The sequence below is a fragment of the Piliocolobus tephrosceles genome, chromosome 16 (assembly GCF_002776525.5).
Source record: "Piliocolobus tephrosceles isolate RC106 chromosome 16, ASM277652v3, whole genome shotgun sequence".
In the NCBI taxonomy this organism is placed as follows: Eukaryota; Metazoa; Chordata; class Mammalia; order Primates; family Cercopithecidae; genus Piliocolobus; species Piliocolobus tephrosceles.
This window is the reverse complement of record NC_045449.1, coordinates 2,083,688-2,103,802: the sequence shown is the minus strand read 5'-3', so window position 1 is coordinate 2,103,802 and position 20,115 is coordinate 2,083,688. Positions and strand designations below refer to the sequence as shown.

Here is a 20,115-nt window from a genome sequence, read left to right as displayed (position 1 = left end):
TACAATCACAAACAGGGTCGGTCTCTGTTGCTCAGGCCAGGGTGCAGTGATGCAATCAGACTCCTGAGTTCCAGTGATATTCCTGCCTCAGCCTCCTGAGTTGCTAGGACTGTAGGCACGTGCCACCACACCCAGCTCATTTTTTGTAGAGATGGAGACTTGCCATGTTGCCCAGGCTGGTCTCAAACTCCTGGCCTCAAGCAGTCCTCCTGTGGCCTCGCAAAGATCTGGAATTACAGGCATGAGGTATCATGTCTGTCCCATTTTATTTCTAAATATACAAATAATATATGAATATAGTTTTGGTAAAAACTTGTAGATAGAATATAATTTAATTTGTTTTCTAAACTTGATGAAGCTGTTTATATATTTTCAGCTTATACATCATCCTTGGGTAATTATTTCCCTTAATCTTCTTTAAATTTAAATCTTTGAGTTTGGGCTTTTTGTTTTAGGCTACCAGCCCTTGAAGAAATCTGCAGTTTCTGGCCTGGCGCGATGGCTCACGCCTATAATCCCAGCACTTTAGGAGGCCGAGGCACGTGGATCACTTGAGGTCAGGAGTTCGAGACCAGCCTGGCCAACATGGTGAAACCCTGTCTCTAGAAAAAAAGAGCTGAGTGTGGTGGCGCACTCCTGTAATCCCAGCTATTCGGGAGGCTGAGGCAGGAGAGTTGTTTGAACCCAGGAGGCGGAGGTTGCAGTGAGCCAAGATTGTTCCACTGCACTCCAGCCTGGGCAAATAAGTGCGACTTTGTCTCAAAAAAAAAAAAAAAAAAAAAAAGAAGAAGAAAAGAAATCTGCAGTTTCATAACTTTTCATTTATCTAGCCAGGAAACCACACTGCCATTTTCACCTGCTTTCTCAGGCCCAAGTTGGCTTCCTATATTTTTTTTTCCCTCACAGTAAGTCCCAAGAGCTCAGCTTGCTTTCTCTGTTCCTTGGAACACACACATTGATAAGAAGTAAGCATTGAGGATACAGAAATTAAAATAACCAAAAATGATTTTTAACCTCGAAGAGCACTTGCTCATGTGAGGAAGACATAGATGTGTCGTTATAGTTCCGTGTGGTCAGTACTGTGATAAAGGCAAGCATGAGAGGCTGTGGGAGCATGCAGTTGGAACACCTAATTTAGTCATGGTTAGGGAAGGCTGGGGCGAGGCCGCATTTTGCAGCTTAAAGATGACATAAGGGCATTTCTACATGGAGGCATGAAAACGTGGATGAGGCATGGAGGCTTTGGGAACTGTGAGTGGTTCAGAATGGTTGGAGTCTAGAGTGTGAGAAGTTCTCCTGTGAGTGACTTGAGTCATGCTTGACATGTTCCTTTCCTCTGTTCCACATCCAGTCAGTACCACCTGGTTATTAGAAGGTGGATAGTGTTGAATCCACTTCCTAATCATAACTTGAAGCCATCCACTTCTCTCCTTTCTCATTGCTGCCATAGTAGTTCAAGCTATCACCATTTCAGTAATCCATATACTATTGAAAGAAGTCCCTAATGGTCTTTTCAGATTTATTCCTGGTCCTTTTCTGGCCTTTCTTTTTAGACAGTAACCCATATGAATGAACTTGCAAATACCCATTTCTGATCTTGCCACTCCCTTCTTGAAAGTGTTTAGTTATTTTTGTTTGCTCTTATAATCAGGTCTAAAATCCTCGACATAGTGCACTGGGCCCCTCATGATCTGGCTCCTGCTTGTATAAGATATCTTATACTTTTCATACTTTTTTACCTTCCTTTGTTAACTGTGTTCCAGCCACACTGGCTTCTTCCTTGAAGGATTCAAGCCCTTTTCTGGCTCCTGGCTGTTGTACATCTCTCTGCCAGCAATGCACTTAACTCTCACTGGTATTTCTGACTTTATCAGTCACTTTCTTTCTTACCCGTCAGGTCTCAGCCTAAATGTCATGTTTCCAAGGAAGTGTTTCCTGATCCCTGAGACTGGCCATTTCGCCTTTGTAATACCACATTTCTGGTGTAAGTGCTTTTAAGTGTAGTTTTGTGAAGATCTTTACCTTGCTAGATTGAAGGCTGTATGAGAGTAGAGTCACATCTGGTGTGTTCACTTCTTTGTACCCAGTGTCTGCACATGGAAGATTCTAGTTGATACACAAATGAGGGGAAGAGCAGCAAGGGATGAGGCTAGAGAAGGTAGCAGGGGCCAGGTCCTTCGTAAATATTTTGAGGTTTGGCTGTAGATATTGAGGGTTTTTAATATTTTTGGAGTTGTGTTGGTCATGTTTAAAAATCGATATATAATAATTGTACATATTTATGGGCTACATGTGATATTTTTATACGTGCATAGAATGTGTAATGGTTAAATCAAGGTATGCAGAATATCCATAACATCAAACATTAGTCATTTAGGTACTAAGGATTTTAAGCAGAGGGATGATATAATTGGATTTCTATAATGATCACTCTTTCCAATACTTCTAGTACTGGAACAAATTTATTTTGTTTTAAAAGGAACTTTCAGGTTGCATAACTAGTAACAATTCATTGTCTCTAAATTAAACAGAAATGTATGTATAGTTTAGGCTGGGTGCGGTGGCTTATGCCTGTAATGCCAGCACTTTGGGAGGCTGAGGCGGGCCAATCACCTGAGGTCAGGAGTTTGAGACCAGCCTGGCCAACATGGTAAAACCCTCTCTCTATTAAAAATACAAAAAAATTACCCCAATATAGTGGTGTCTGCCTGTAATCCCAGCTACTCGGGAGGCTGAGGCAAGAGAATCGCTTGGACCCGGGAGGCGTAGGTTGCAGTGAGCCAAGATTGCACCATTGCACTCCAGCCTGGGTGACAGAGGAAGACTTTGTCTTGAAAAAAACAGTATATATAAAGTGGTAGTCACTTGTATTCTTTCCTTCAGAGACATCATTGTTAACTGATTGATGTCCTTCCAGATCTTTTTCTAAGCATTTATAAGTATATACATGTATACACATACCTATAAAAACATGAAATGCATTTCAAAATTTTTTTTGAGAGACAGGATCTCCCTCTGTTTCCCAAGCTGGGGTGCAGTGGCATGGTCATGGCCCGCTTGAGCTTCTATTTCTTGGGCTCAAGTGATCCTCCTGCTTCAGGCTCCTGAGTAGCTGGGACCGCAAGCATGCGCCACCATGCCTGGCTAATTTTTTAAAAACATTTTGTAGAGATGGGATTTCGTTATGTTGCTCAGGCTGGTCTCAAACTTTTAGACTCAAGCGATCCTCCCACCTTTGCCTCACAAAATGTTTGGATTATAGGCGTGAGCCACCAAGCCTGGCTGAAATATATTTTTTAACAAAAAGGGGGATAGTACTATATATAACAGTCTGCAACTTACTTTTTTTTTTTTTTTTTTTTTTTGAGACGGAGTCTCGCTCTGCCGCCCAGGCTGGAGTGCAGTGGCCGGATCTCAGCTCACTGCAAGCTCCGCCTCCTGGGTTCACGCCATTCTCCTGCCTCAGCCTCCCGAGTAGCTGGGACTACAGGCGCCCGCCATGTCGCCCGGCTAGTTTTTTGTATTTTTTAGTAGAGACGGGGTTTCACCGTGTTAGCCAGGATGGTCTCGATCTCCTGACCTCGTGATCCGCCCGTCTCGGCCTCCCAAAGTGCTGGGATTACAGGCTTGAGCCACCGCGCCCGGCCTTGCAACTTACTTTTTAAAGTTATTATTTGGACATAAATTATTCCTGCTATAATGTAGTATATACATTCCTAAAAATTACTGTGCTATGCAAAATCATGCAATAAAAACCACAGGGCTTGTGCAGAAAATGGAATTAGGAGCACCACCCTCAAAAAACTTTCACAGTGACATAGTGAAAAAGATAGGAACCTGATTTAAAACTGTTGTACAATTTTATACATGTGAAATAGTTAAGAAATACGTACGTATGGCCGGGCCCGGTGGCTCACACCTGTAATCCCAGCACTTTGGGAGACTGAGACAGGTATATCATGAGGTCAGGAGATTGAGACCATCCTGGCTAACACGGTGAAGCCGCATCTCTACTAAAAATATGAAAAGTTAGCCGGGTGTGGTGGCGGGCGCCTGTAGTCCCAGCTACTCGGGAGTCTGAGGCAGGAGAATGGCGTGAACCCAGGAGGCGGAGGTTGCAGTGAGCTGAGAGATCGCGTCACTGTACTCCAGCCTGGGTGACAGAGCAAGATTCCGCCTCATAAATAAATAAATGAGGCAGGAGAATGGCGTGAACCCAGGAGGCGGAGGTTGCAGTGAGCTGAGAGATCGCGTCACTGTACTCCAGCCTGGGTGACAGAGCAAGATTCCGCCTCATAAATAAATAAATAAATAAATATGTAAATGCTACATTAAACATAGCACTTTACCTTGAAAAAGACATAAAGTTGGCTGGGCGCAGTGGCTCACGCCTGTAATCCCAACACTTTGGGAGGCCGAGGCGGGTGGATCACCTGAGGTTGGGAGTTCGAGACCAGCCTGACTAAAATGGAGAAACCCCGTCTCTACTAAAAATACAAAATGAGCCAGATGTGGTGGACATGCCTGTAATCGCAGCTACTCAAGAGGCTAAGGCAGGAGAATCGCTTAAACCCGGGAGGTCGAGGTTGCTGTGAGCCGAGATTATGCCATTGCACTCTAGCCTGAACAACAAGAGTGAAACTCTGTCTCCAAAAAAAAAAAGATATAAAGTTGGCATGTGGAAGTGGACTTGGAAAGGGTTACAGCTTGTGAGTTATTGTGAAGTGGTAGAAGGAGGGTTACTTAAAATTTGATGGACAGAGGCCAGGTGCAGTGGCTCACGCCTGTGATCCCAGCACTTTGGGAGGCCGAGGCGGGTGGATCATCTGAGGTCGGAAGTACGAGACCAGCCTGACAGTGAACATAGTGAAACCTTTTCTCTACTAAAAACACAAAAAATAAGTTGAGTATGGTGACATATGTCTGCAGTCCCAGCTACTTGGGAGGCTGAGGCGGGAGAATCGCTTGAACCTGGAAAATGGAAGTTGTAGTGAGCCAAGATCGCAAAATTGCACTCCAGCCTGGCAACAAGGGCAAAACTCTGTCTCAAAAACAAAAACAAAAAAACATTTGCTGGACAGTCGTAACAGCAAATGTGGATAGGCGTGGCTCATCACACATGATCGTGTGGTGAACTGGGCTAGCTGTAGATGTTTGGGGTGTGTGCATGTGTATGTTTTGTGTATTCCTATGCAGCTTGATTCAGCTGGATGCAGTTCTCTGTGTTCACCTGGTGTTTCTTGTAAACAAAATCACACATAAGCAAAGACAGAGTTTGTGTTATGCCCAGATTGTTCGTTTATATATTTATGGCAATGAAACAAATTCTCATTCTCAAAATGAGCATTAAAGCAGAACTGGGTGATTAGCCTTAATTGGAATTGTTCCTTTGACAGCTCCTAGAGAATTTCTAGCACAGACTACTTAAATTTAGATTCATGAGTAAACAAAGTTTGGCTTCAGGTGGTTGTTAGTAACAGTGGTAACATCCCAACTGGTTTGTTCTCTGCCAAGCATTTGCTTTGGATCTTTCTCTCTCTCTGAATGGTTGCAGGAGGTTAGCTTGTGGGTTGTTGGTTTTTAGTCTTGAGATGTGGTTTGGGTTGAACATCCAGCCTGGGGAGGGACTGCCAGCCTCAAATGCAAGTAGCATCCTATTGACATTCACATTTCAACTCTTCCACCTGCCACCGAGGCCCCTCCAAATCTGTGTTGCCAGGGTTCTGGGCATTCTTTAGTTAGCAGCGATATCTTCTGCTGTTCTTCGTCTCCCTTTAGAAATGGGATACTGCTTGTCAAATGAATTGTTGCTGACAGGGAGTTAATTAAGGATGTTAAATTACAGCATCAGAAATCATTTTCACACTGAAAAGCGTCTCTGCTAGAAATGCTGAGGATTTTTTAGATCTGATTGTTTTATTATCAGCATCTTGAATAGAATGTAATACATGTCTGTCTGCTGGGGAAGAAAGCGTATAGGATTGGGAGTGGTTGATAGATGATAGACGGATAGACTTTTTTTCCTTTTGTTTTGTTTTGTGACAGAGTCTCTCTTCTGTCTCCCAGGCTGGAGTGCAGTGGCGTGATTTTGGCTCACTGCAGCCTCCACTTCCTGGGTTCAAGTGATTCTCCAGCCTCAGCCTCCTGAGTTACTGGGATTACAGGCACACACCACCATGCCCAGCTGATTTTTGTATTTTTAGTAGAGACAGGGTTTCACCATCATGGCCAGGCTGGTATTGAACTCCTGACCTCAAGTGATTCACCCACCTTGGCCTCCCAAAGTGCTGGGATTGCAGGCGTGAGCCACCGTGCCCGGCTTATATTCTTTATATAGGTAGGAAGGAGCACAACCCTTAAAAAACTTCCTCATAATAAAAAAGATAGGAACCCACATAATTAGGTTTCTACCTTTTCTATGCTCATGCCTATTTTTTTTTATGTCTATTCCATCCATTATGCTCAGCTAAATACGTAGAGACAAGGTCTTGCTATGTTGCCTGGGATGGTCTCAAACTCCTAGGCTCAAGCAGTCCTCCCCCCTCAGCCTTCCAAAGTGTTAGGAATACAGGTCTGAGCCACTGCATGTGGCCAATGGGTGTTTGTCTCTGAAACTTGAGGAAATCATTCCTGTCCTGGAATGATTTGGTTTACCATTCCCAGCATTTTCTCCAACCCACTGTGATTCTTCCTGCAACATGCTTGGTGCTGATTGTAGAAAATACGTCTTTAAACAAGATAAATGCCATTGTATATTTGGCCAAGCTCTTGTGAAACCTTCCTTCTCCTTGGCCTCTCTGAATGTTTTGTGGTTCTGTCTGCACTACACCATAGAAGCTCCTAATCTCTATTATCCAAATAGAATGTAATATGTGTCTATCTGTTTTCCTTTTTCTCTCCTGTTTCACCCAACAAATGAGTTTGTTTACCTTGGTCTGTCTCCTTTTGCTCTTCTTCTGTTACATATCATTATCTGTTTTATTTCTTTGCATAATGTCTTTTTTTCAGGACATGTTCAGGTCTGGAGAACTTAATGCAGTTGCCCTTGAGTTTTTGGAGTAGAAGACTGTGTTCTGGGCTCAGTGCTTAAGCAGACTAAAGTTTACCCGTTCTGTTGTGCCAGTTTTGTGCTAGGATTGTAAGGATGAATACACTATTGTTATTTTATCTGATTGTGTATTCTAGTGTATAGGTCAGCAAACTTTTTCTTTGAAAGGCCAGATAGTAAATTACTTTGTAGGCCATATGTTCTCTGTTGCCACCACTCACCTTTACTGTTGTACCACCAAAGTAGCCATGGACAATATGTAAATGAATGAGTATGGCTGTATTCCATTAAAACTTTATTTACAAAGACAGATGATGGATTGCATTTGGCCTGTGGGCCTAGTTTGCCAACTTTTGTTCTAGTGGAAGAAATAGTTACATAAATAGAATACAGGATACAACTGATTCTTGTTATTTGCGATGGTTATGTTCTATAAATTCTATAAATTCACCACAAACACTGAATTAGTGAATACTGGATCATTGCTTCTAAGGGAAATACAGAATTATATCCCTTCAAGCCTCTGGTCATAACAGTTTATTCAGCTGATCAATATATAACCTTGTTTTTGGGGGGTTTTTTTTGAGACAGAGTCTCACTCTGTTGCCCAGGGTAGAGTGCAGTGGCACGATCTCTGCTCACTGCAACCTCCGCCTCCCGGGCTCAAGCGATTCTTGTGCCTTAGCCTCCCGAGTAGCTGGGATTATAGACGTGCACCTGGCTAATTTTTATTTATTTATTTATTCATTTATTTATTTTTTGAGACAAAGTCTCACATCGTCGCCTGGACTGGAGTGCAATGGCGCAGTCTCTGCTAGCTGCAACCTCCGCCTCCCTGGCTCAAGTGATTCTTCTGCCTTAGCCTCCTCAGTAGCTGGGACTACAGGCACGTACCACCGTGCCTGGCTAATTTGTGTAATTTTAGTAGAGACGGGGTTTCACTATGTTGACCAGGCTGGCCTGGAACTCCTGACCTCGTGATCCACCTGCCTCAGCCTCCCAAAGTGCTGGGTTTACAGGCGTGATCTACCATGCCCGGCCAGTTATATAACCTTGTTTTATGTCGGTTTCTGTTTAAACACACGTTTTTAAATATGTATTGTTGATTCATTAACATTGAGCTCACTGCCTGACATCACTGTAACTCATAGCTGAACGAGGCTTGTCTAATACACATTTTCCCCATAAAACACATCACAGCCTTCTTGCACTTAGGAATACTAGACACACTTCATCACACTCCCCAGGCACAATGGTGTGTGGGGGGGGCATGTTAGACCACAGAATCACCAACAGAAATCTCAGAAATGTGATACTAAATACACCAGGAAAAGGACTTTTTTTTTTTTTTTTTGAGACAGAGTTTCACTCTGTTCCCTAGGCTGGAGTGCAGTGGTGCGATCTCAGCTCCTCCGCCTCCCAGGTTCACGCCATTCTCCTGCCTCAGCCTCACAAGTAGCTGGGACTACAGGCGCCCGCCACCACGCCTGGCTAATTTTTATTATTTTTAGTAGAGATGGGGTTTCACTGTATTAGCCAGGATGGTCTCGATCTCTTGACCTCGTGATCCACCTGCCTCGGCCTCCCGAAGTGCTGGGATTACAGGCGTGAGCCACCAAGCCCGGCCAAGGACACTTATTTAAGGTATGACCTGAAATACAAAGGTAGAGAGTTGCTTTTTCTGACCTTCGTTAGCTAGGAACATGCACGTTGGGTGACTCAAATTTTGTGCTGCTCTGTGCATGTGTAAGAATGACTGTGAAAGCATCATGAGTAGTGATTTTGGGGTTACGAGTAAGTTTTAGCGAGTAAGTTAATTCACAATGCAGAATCCGTGAATAATGAGGGTTGACTGTATTGTGGTGGATGCCAGGAGGGAGGTATGTATTGCGGACTGTGGAGATACAGAGAGAGGCTCTTGGTCCAGTCCTGGCAGAGGCATGGGTTGGGGTGAGGAGAGAGGAACGTGAATTCAGAAGGCTTCCTGGAAAAGTTAACTGAGCAGATTGGGAAGAGAGTGTTCCAAATAGAAGTAACAGCATGAGCAAAGACAGAGAAGGTGTGAAACAGCAGAGGGCTCACAGGGCACCTAAATCTGTGGTAATTTGGAGGCCAATGTGAGAAAGTTGGAGGGTAGAGAGGAGGCTGAGCCTTCTGCCAGAACCACATTCTAGTTTGGTGCCATGGTGTGCACTTGGGAGGTAGTCGGCGGCTGATCTCCCATAATATACCTTAGGATTCTGGAAATATAATTTGTTTCTGGAATTTCTCATTGTTTACTTGTCATGTCTTCATTGTTAACTGAGCAAAAGCAGCACTATTCCATCCATTAAATTTGGTAGGGTGGAGGTTGACTGAATCTTTTACCCCACAGTTTGCTGACTTAAAAAGTTGAAGGACTATCCTTTTAGACAATGCACTTAGGCATGTTGAACTCAAACATACTAGTGTCTCTCTGTGTCTTGGTTGTTGGAGGAAGTTGCCAATGGTTTGGGTTAAGTAGGGCAAAGCTTTTTTCTTTTTAATTAAAAAAAAATTTATAGCTTTTTATTTTTTTATTTTTTATTTTTTATTTTTTTTTTGAGGCGGAGTCTCGCTCTGTCGCCCGGACTGGAGTGCAGTGGCCGGATCTCAGCTCACTGCAAGTTCCGCCTCCCGGGTTTACGCCATTCTCCTGCCTCAGCCTCCTGAGTAGCTGGGACTACAGGCGCCCTCCACCACGCCCGGCTAGTTTTTTTTGTATTTTTAGTAGAGACGGGGTTTCACCGTGTTAGCCAGGATGGTCTCGATCTCCTGACCTTGTGATCCACCCGTCTCGGCCTCCCAAAGTGCTGGGATTACAGGCTTGAGCCACCACGCCCGGCCTATAGCTTTTTATTTTTATTTTATTTTTATTTTTATTTTTTTGAGACGGAGTCTTGCTCTGTTGCCCAGGCTGGAGTGTGATGGCATGATCTCAGCTCACTGCAACCTCTGCCTCCCAGGGTCAAGCGATTCTCCCTCCTCAGCCTCCTGAGTAGCTGGGACTACAGGCGCCCACCATTATGCCCAGCTAATTTTTGTAGTTTTTAGTAGAGATGGGGTTTCACCATGTTGGCCAGGCTGGTCTGGAATTCCTGACCTCAGGTGATCCACCCATGTCAGCCTCCCAAAGCGCTGGGATTACAGGTGTGAGTCACCATGCCTGACAGCTTTTTAAAATTTACAGGATGGTCTCAAACTCCTGGACTTGGCTGAGCATGGTGGCTCACGCCTGTAATCCCAGCACTTTGGGAGTCTGTGGCAGGCAGGTTATTTGAGGTCAGGAGTCCAAGACCAGCCTAGCCAACATGGCAAAACCCTGTCTCTACTAAAAATATACAAATTAGCCAGGCATAGTGGTGCATGCCTATAATTCCAGCTACTCGGGATACTAAGGCACGAGAATTGCTTGAACTTGGGAGGCGGAGGTTGTAGTAAACCAAGATTGCACCATCCTGGGTTATGGAGTGAGACTGTCTCAAAAACAAACAAACAAAAACCAAAAGAACAATTTCCTGGACTCAAGCAATCCTCCTGCTTCAACCTCCCAAAGTGCTGGGATACAGGTGTGAGCTACCATACCTGGCCTTATTTTTCTGTTTTATCAAAGTGACACAATTAAAGTTACACCTGTAGGCCTTCCCTCCTGTGTGTAGAGAGAAACTTCTCAAGCCACATGAGTAGAGAAGAGCGAGTTCAAGAAATGTTAGGCGTCTGATAGACCAATTAATGTTTTGAAAGACTGAGTCTGAAAATGCCCTTTTCATAAGGAAGCATGTTGAACTAGTGACACCTTGGGGCATGGGGCATTAATTTTACTCCCCCGTGCATAGAAAGTTTATGACCTTGTTTCAAAGGCTGAGTTGTAGTTGGAAAAGTGCCTAGGCTGTAATGCTGGAGTTGGTTTCTAAGTTAGTGGGAATAGAGGCTGAAAGAGATCACACAGAGAAGTGATTGCCTCTTAAAGTATTTTAATTGAAGAATTTTTTTTTTTTCCTTGAGACATGGTTCTTCTGTGTTGTGTAGGCTGGAGTGCAGCAGCACAATCATAGCTCACTGCAGCCTCCATCTCCCAGGCTCAAGTAATCCTCCTGCCTCAGCCTCCCAAGTAGCTGGAATCACAGGCGTGTGCCACCACGCCTGGCCAATTTTTTTTTATTTTTAGTAGAGAAAGGGTCTTGCTGTGTTGCTCAGACTGGTCTCAAACTGAGCTCAAGTGATCCTCTCACCTCAGCCTCCCAAAGTGCTAGGATTATAAGTCACCAGGCCTCTAAAGAACTATTTTCAATAGGTAATGTATTATGTAGGTGTATCTCTCTAGAGGCTGGCTGTTAACTTTCATAATTTTGTCTAGTATTTGTACGTCAGAGCCAGGATAGTGCAGAGCTTTGGAAAGTCCTGAGTTCAAGTGCTAGTTTTTTTTGTTTTTTTTTGTCTTTTTGTTTTGAGACAGAGTCTCTCTGTCACCCAGGCTGGAATATAGTGGCACTGTCATAGCTCACTGCAGTCTCAAACTCCTGGGCTCAAGCCATCCTTTTGCCTCGACCTCCCAAAGCATTGGGATTACAGGCCCGAGCCACCACGCCTGGCCTGAAGTCCTGCTTTTATCAGATATTAGCTGTGAAACTTTGGGCACGTTCTGTAACCTGGCTGAGGTTTAGTTTTCTCATCTGTAAGATGATGACAATGATAACCTTGTTTCCTTAAGGCTGGAACTCATAGTTTCTGCTTGAAATTTTCCATGCTGCCTCTCCCCAAATCTCTTGTGATTTTCTTAGAGGCTCTATTTTAAGTTGAGAATGACAGTTTTCTTTCTGACTTGGAATATGTGGCTACACAAAGTTGGATAGTATATTTCCTTTTTGCATTTAATCGATAGACCAGCCAAGTGAAAGTTGGTTAGCAAAGGAGCATAGCTTCCCTGTGGAAAACCCAGGCCAGGTGGCCTAAAGCACAGAACTTTCACATGCTCAACTTGTTGTATTTGCTTGAGGGCTGGTTTTTTTTTTTTTTTTTTTTTTAAGTGTACAGTTTTTTGTTTTGAAAGTGTGTTATGCAGGTGGCATTTTCTTTTCTTTCTTTCTTTTTTTTTTTTCTTTTTTTGGGACAGAGTCTTGCACTGTCACCCCAGACTGGAGTGCAGTGGCATGATCTCGACTCATTGCAACCTTCGCCTCCCAGGTTCAAACGATTCTTGTGCCTCAGCCTCCCAAGTAGCTGGGATTACAGGCACCTGCCACTACACCTGGCTAATTTTTGTATTTTTTTTAAGTAGAGATGGGGTTTCACCATGTGGGCCAGGCTGGTCTCAAACTCCTGACCTCTAGTGATCTGCCCGCTTCAGCCTCCCAAAGTGTTGGGATTACAGGTGTGAGTCACTACTTCCCACCTAGTATTTTCTTTAGACTCATCATTTGTCTTTTCAGTGCCCCTTGCATAGTTTGTCCACCTGAGCTGCTGCTGCTGTGAAAGCTGCCATGTGTGAGTGGTACACATCTAATTCCTCCACCCTCCCCCTAAAACAGTTATAGATCAGAGCATGGTTTTATAAGGTTTCCTTAGGCAAGGTAACTTGCTTTCTGTTGGAATGAGTTCTAATTCCTAGAGTTGTATCATGAGGCTTTAGGTTTATATTTTGAGAGCCAGTACCCATTAAAAAGCTTCGAAAAAGCTTTTAGACCGGGTACAGTAACTCGTGCCGGTAATCCCAGCACTTTGGGAGGTTGAGGCGGGAGAATTGCATGAACCCAGGAGTTGGAGACCAGCCTAGGCAACATGATGAGATGCCATCTCTAATAATAATAAAAATATTTTACTTAAAAAATAACATAAATAAGTAAATACATTGAAAAAAAAAGTTTTTGGCCTGGTTTTCTCTGTATAGCGCAAGCATTGATTTAATCTATAATGATAAAGAATAGTTGAGTGTCTGTGCTGGTAGATAAACGCTTTATCTGTGGTAACCCAGTTATTTCATTGTCTCGTAATTATATCATCATGACAGAGAAAGCCAGCTTAATTTTTTGGCCTCATGGATATAAACACTCCATATCTTGCTGGAAACAGTGACTCACACATGTATAATCCCAGCACTTTGGGAGGCTGAGGCAGGAGGATTGCTTGAATCCAGGAGTTGATGACTAGCCTTGGCAACATAGGGATACCCCGTCTCTACCAAAAAAAAAAAAAAAAAATTAGCCAGGTGTGGTGGGTGGTCCTTGTTACTCAGGAGCCTGAGGTGGGAGAATACTCTGGGCTGGAAAGTCGAGGCCGCTGTGAGTTTTGACTACTCCACTTCACTCCAGCCTGGGTTACAGAGTGAGACCCTGCCTCAAAAGAAAAAGATTCCGTATCTGTAAGGTGGGCATCAGAAAATTTTTTAGGGTTGCCGTGAGTTGACTTCATGTCTTTAATTAGTCCTATGCTTTTGTAAAGTAGTTTGCAGTACGTACCTCAGGCTATACTCTTCACTCTGGAAGCTCTGTGAAAAGTGTGTGAACTGCAGTTTGGCAGCACGTGATGACAGGAATTCATTAGAGCCTCTTTCTATGGGAAGAAGCAGATTGGTTTTCTTTTTCTTAGGCCGTAAGAAACCGCTTAGTGAGATTACCCTCAAAGAAGGTCAGAACCAGAACCTGGTTTTTCAGATGTTGATAATGTGAGGTGTGTTGCAAGGAGCAGCCCCTAGTAGGCAAGGACTGGGACTGCTTGCCCAGATCACTGCTGGACTGTAAGGCCAATGTCTTTGTGGTTGGTAGTGAGTGCAAGTTTCTCAAAGTACATCGGCCCTACCTATAAACCCTTAACGCCCCAAATGACCTCGGTCACCAAACCACTTCAGGGCTTTATTTTTATCCTATCCGTTTTGTTTCAATATGTGAGGTTGGTTGCTTTCCTCTAACAGCAGAGTTCTCTGGGGGGAAGAAACAGAGTGCCAGGGTGCTGTTGAGGCTGGTTAAACACCAAAACCACACTCTTCATCTTGCTGGGGTTGAGACGTGACATAAGCCATGCTGCAAACGCCAGCTTCCACGCTGAAGAAACCTCTCGGTAGTCACTTTGTTTATTTTTTGTGTGCTGTGTTTTTAGGCAAGTAAAATATAGAGGAATAAATGGTGTACCTTCCCATTCTGCTGTAGATAGAAATCTGATTTTAAGATTGGGCACTTGCTTAAAATCTACCATTTCCCAGCTTAAGGTTTTTCATCTTCCCCAAGAGTGTTGATGAGAACTCTCAAAACTCACCAGGTCTCAGGAAGCCGGATTACCAACATATCCTGTTCGCGTGCGTGTGTATATTCTGTGTTACCCACAGGCCACTTTCCACCCCACGTGACCTTTAGTTACCATCCGGAAAGTCAGGACCCAGATACCCGTCAGAATTTCCAGGCCTTGGTTTGGTTTAGACATTTTAGAAGATGTTAACAGCAATAATTGTAAAAAGACTTTGAGTGGCACGCATGGTGAACAGAAAGTACTAGATCCTGAAGAGGGGGGAAAGGCGTTTCTGTGCTCTTCCCAGTAACGTGTTTGAAAATGAACATTCAGAAGAAAACCTAAAGCACCTGAAAGGTACAGGGGAAGAGAATGAGGTGATTAGAAGCCCAACGCATGCACCAATTCTTAGGTGGGAAGGCTAAATTCTGAAGCTCATTTTTCATTCTTTAAGATTGTTCTATGCATTATTGGTGTTGTTTATAGCACACTCCATCCCATTTTATTTTAACCAGCATCTCTAAATTAATGTAAACAGACTAATGATTCAGGTCATACCGTGGAACAGGGATGGGCAAAATACTGCCAGAGGCCTGTGAGCTAAGAATGGTTTTTACATTCTTACATCAGGAGTTGTTCAAAAAGAGCCACATGTGACAGAGATGTATGTGGCCCGCAAAGCCTAAACTATTTTCTGTGACCTTTTACAGAAAAAATTTACCATTGCTCTAAAAGCTGGGAGAGGTGAATGCAGTTGAATGATAAAGTTCTTCTGTTAGGACATTGATTGTTAATGAGAGTGTTACAACCTTTTGAGCAGACAATTCTTTTTTTTTTTTTTTTCCCCGAGATGCAGTCTCGTGCTGTCACCCAGGCTGGAGTACAGTGAGGGCAATCTCAGCCCGCTGCAACCTCTGCCTCCCGGGTTCAAGCGATTCTCCTGCCTCAGCCTCCCCAGGAGCTGGGACTACAGGCTCCCATCACCACGCCCTGCTCATTTTTGTATTTTTAGAAGAGATGGGGTTTTGCCATGTTGGCCAGGCTGGTCTCGAACTCCTGACCTCAGGTGGTCAGCCTCTTAAAGTGCTGGGATTACAGGCATGAGCCACCGCGCCTGGCCGACAGTTCTTCATTATGCAGGTCTGACCTTGCAGGATGTTTAGCATTCCTGGCTCCGCTCATTACATGCCAGTGATGACCCGCATGTACTTCCAAATATTTCCTGGGATGGGTGGTAATAATCTGGTTGAGAACCATTACTTTTGAAGCTTGACAAGATCAAAAACACTTTGTTAAGGTTTACTCCTTCATTTCCTCTCAGAGAACCTGACTTGGGATTTGGATTTTGATGGCCCAGGGATCAACAATAGTGAGAGAGAATTTGAGTAGCTAGTGGAATAGGGAGAGTTTTCTTTCAATAGGGTAGAATACAAAGTTTTAAGGAAATCTTTTTTTTTTTTTTTTTTTTTTTTTGAGACAGGGTTTCGCTCTGTCACACAGGCTGGAATGCAGTGGCACGACCTCGGCTCACTGCAACCTCCACCTCCGGGGCTCAAGCAATCCTCCCTCCCATCCCAGCCTCCTGAGTAACTACAGGCACACACCACCATGCCCAGCTAATTTTTGTATTGTCAGTAGAGATGGGGTTTCACCATGTTGGTCAGGCTGATCTCAAACTCCTGGGCTCAAGCGATCCGGCCACCTCAGCCTCCCAAAGTGCTGAGATTATAGCTGTGAGTCACCATGTCTAGCCTAGGAAATCATTTAATGTTGTGTTTGTTGTTTGACACCTATTTTAAGAATTGAGATTGATTTGTGATTTATGAAAGGTTTGTTTTGGTGTTGCTGGTGTTGTGAAAAGCACATTCCTCTCTATGTGAGAGATGGAGTAGCCATCTTTGGCCTTAATATCCAGATGATTTTGAGGTCTGTGGGAATCTGTATGGTGTACTTGAGGGACTTGTTCAAAGCCAATGTAAAGATGTAGTTTTGGCATCTCATGAATAACCTGATATCCCAACTTAAGCCAGAACTCTGGCATTAGAGATTTTTCCAGCTTGGGAGAGTTGACTGAGAAAAGTCGTCTTTTGGCTCCTTACCAAGTTAGACAAGGGAGCAATCAGCTGCTGAGTTCCAGCCAACTGGAGTGTACGTGAGGGGTACTATAAATCGTCCCTTAGGATCCAGCTCGTCATCTGTGAAGAGCCTTCCAAATAAGAATGAGACCTGTACTTTGGATCTTGTTCAATCCGCAGCTGCTATAGGAAGGAGTAGTGAGGTGATGTTACTGTGGGAGCAGCTCTCTTTATATAGTAACACACTGCCTGTTAGGTGGGGTAAGAAGACTGCACTACCCTTTTTGTTTTTCCCACATTGCCTTTCTCACCAACTTCCTATACTGGTTTTTGTTTCTGACTGTTCTCTTGGGGAGCTGTATCCATAGTTTGATCATTCTGTAAAATCCCTCTTTGCTCTTAAAGGTTCCAGAATTTCATCTCTACCCACTTTTCACCATCTTAGATGTGATGTATTTGAGCTAAGAGAGAGAATATGAAATCGTTGTTTTCTTGGCTCATGGTCCTTCCCCAGTCTGTGGACTGTTTGTTTGACTCCAGGGGGAAACTCCAGGTTTTTCCCCTCTTGGAAGCCTTTCACTTTAGTCATAAATATTTAGTATTAAAGCGAACTGCGCTCTTTTATTCTCCCTAGTATGAGTGTATAGACTCTCTAGACCAGAAAGAATTTAAAATACTATCTGTACCCTCTGTCTTTCTGATGTTTGAGTTCCTATAAAATGTATTAACCACACATTTTTATTTTTAAGAGCTTAAGTGGTTTTTTGAGTTGTCTTCCATCTTCTGATCCAAAATTTATTGAGCATTTGTTATAGAAATCACTAGGCACCTCTCCTACTACTGTTTTTTCCATATCCTTCATGCCTAGAACCATCAGAGAGCCATGTAACGAGGTAACATTGGGTACTAGTAGTACTGCTTTTACTGGTTTGTACTTCAGTGTGTCATCAGCCTGTGTGAAGATAGATAAAATAGAGACCTAGAGAAGGACTGCTGTTTGTGTTGCATGACGTCTTTGTGGAAGCCTATGGAGGAAATTTCTGCTCTTAGTAGAAAATGGGTTTATTTAACCTCATGCACATTTGTAGATTGTTATTCATAATAACAAGTTTGTGAATTTTTAACCCAGAATAATTCTCTATTTTAATTGCTCCAGAGGTTGTAGCCGAACTTCCTTTCGTAAGTGTAAAGGGTGTGCATCTGGGATCGTGACTTTACTATTGGTGGCCTCTTTATCTTTTTCTCTTTGGCTCCTCTTTCTTGTTTTTCATTTATTTTATCTTACAGTATAGTATATACCTTTGTATCTTGCCTAAAATAAGTGGCTTCAAAGTTTTATATAGATATTTTTCTCTTTTCACTTGCCTGTTTTGCTGTAAAACCTCGTCTGAGGCCAGCTAGTAGTCTCTGAGGAAGTCAAGTTTTTCCCTGTCCCAGTGCAGGTCATTTCCGTAAATATTCATGGAGCACCTTTATATAGTAATTGTTAGTCTAGGTATTGCACATAGAAAGGTAAGTGATGTCGGTCCTTCCCTCAAAAACACAGTCTAGTAAGAAAAAAGGATATGTAAATAAATACTTGCAATAAAGTGTTATAAGTGTGATAATAGAAATATGTACACTGTAGAGAGGTAAAAGATTAACTCAGGGTGAACAGGTAGAGCGACCTAGAAAGGTAATCTGTGAACTTAATTTTGAAGGTCAAAGAAGTATTTTAGGTAGATGTGGTCAGCAGACTTTTCTGGCAGAAGGAACGACATGGATAAAAACATAGCATGGTTCGAAACTGCAAGGAATGGTTGCTTCTGAGACTGCAGCCAAGATTCTGTCCTTAGAATGTCTTGGGCCATGGTATAGATGTCCACATTGATGCTGTCTAATCGCTCAGTTGGAACTGAGGATTCATCACAATGTAAATTGATGTGAGCTTTTGATTTGGCTCAAGCTTAGAAGTGAATCCTTCAAATAGTTCTTTCTCTGCTTTATTTTATGTATTAGCAAAGGTTGACTCACTCTAGAGTCATGCCTTCCATCATTCTGGGAAGCTTTCTGAGCCAAGCCCAGCTTGGCTTAGGAATAAGTTATGCTTTGTGTTGTAATCATTGGCACTAAGTCCTATTCTTGACTTTCACACACACAGTAGGACTGCAGCTCCTGGTGTGTATGGGAAAGAGGAATTGTAATAATACTTGGTATGGGTTTACATTTTTCTGGGATGTTTTTTCTTGATAAAGATGCTGAAACCTTATTCTCGCTAATGAGATTTTGAGTTTACTTGTGCCACAAATCTCTGAGATGCTAGGGCCTAATTTGTCAAGCAAACTATGTTAACATGTTTGACATTCTCTTCTGAGGAATTTCTTTGGCAGGTTTTCCTTTAGACTTCTGGACAGATCTATACAACTCTATAACTTTTGAAATACTTGCAAATGACATATGTCAAAAGGTTGAATAAGGCACTAATAGATGCCCTTGGTGCTCCTAGGAAGCTGTCACTTGTGGTCACTGCAGAACAGGAGTGAGATCTTATGGACTGCATTCCTGAATTTCTTTTTGTTTGCATAAACAGATTTCTTAATCTCTGTCCTTGTGTCTACATCTGTACAATGGGGATATAGCGTACACCATCAACACGTCTGCACAGCTTTGTCCACCGAGTGGGAGCAGAAACTTGTTTATTATAGCACCAGTCATCGCATGTCTACCGCCTCAGAGTTAGAATAATGGTGGGATTAGGACATATGGGGCAAAGGGTATTTATTGGCTGTGAAACAAATGCTTTTTGTGGAATAGTAGAAAAAGTTGTGGCAATCTAAAAAGTTATCACAGAATTAAAAGAAATCTTAGAAAAATATATAGTCACAGAAAAGTGCACATAACAAAGCCATACAGGTGATAAATTGTGACAATGTAAGCATACTTGTATAACCAGCAGTTTTTTTTACTTGTATCACTGTCATTCTTCTCTTCCCCCCCCACCCTTTTTTTCCCCTTAAATTTATTTTTGAGACAGAGTCTCACCCTGTCGCCCAGGCTGGAGTGCAATGGCATGATCTTGTCTCACTGCAACCTCTGCCTCCCCGGTTCAGGTGATTCTCCTGCCTCAGCCTCCTGAGAAGCTGGGATTACAGGCACCTGCCACTACCGCCTGCCTAATTTTTGTATTTTTAGTAGAGATGGGGTTTTGCCATTTTTGGCCAGGCTGGTCTCTAACTCCTGACCTCAGGTGATCCACCTGCCTCGGCCTCCCAAAGTGCTGGGATTACAGGCATGAGCCACCACACCCGGCCTCTTCCCTTTTAACTCTAAACTCAAATTTTTTTCTATACATTTAATGATAGCTGTAACAGAACATTTTAAATAAATTAGGAAGAAGTTAATGCCCCTGCTTTCTGGATTCCTTGCCTTCTGGATTCTTGTTAAGATTGATTTTCGGCTGGGCGCCGTGGCTCAAGCCTGTAATCCCAGCACTTTGGGAGGCCGAGACGGGCGGATCATGAGGTCAGGAGATCGAGACCATCCTGGCTAACATGGTGAAACCCCGTCTCTACTAAAAAATTCAAAAAACGAGCTGGGCGAGGTGGCGGGCGCCTGTAGTCCCAGCTACTCCAGAGGCTGAGGAAGGAGAATGGCGTAAACCCGGGAGGCAGAGCTTGCAGTGAGCTGAGATCCGGCCACTGCACTCCAGCCCGGGCAACAGAGCAAGACTCCGCCTCAAAAAAAAAGATTGATTTTCATTGTTGAGAGACAGAGAAT

General features: G+C 43.3%; 1 protein-coding gene across 6 annotated transcripts in view; it reads left to right on the top strand.

Moving 5' to 3' along the window:
* SMG6 (SMG6 nonsense mediated mRNA decay factor) overlaps positions 1 to 20,115 on the top strand; it is a 246,956-nt gene that overhangs the window by 23,314 nt on the left and 203,527 nt on the right. Inside the window, exon 1 of one of the 6 annotated variants that reach the window (XM_026449603.2) lies at positions 14,501 to 14,696. The exons of the other annotated variants lie outside the window; for them this stretch is intronic. The gene's annotated coding sequence lies outside the window, so the exon portion shown is untranslated. Of the gene's footprint in view, positions 1 to 14,500; positions 14,697 to 20,115 lie in introns of those variants that run through there. 6 annotated transcript variants of the gene reach the window in all.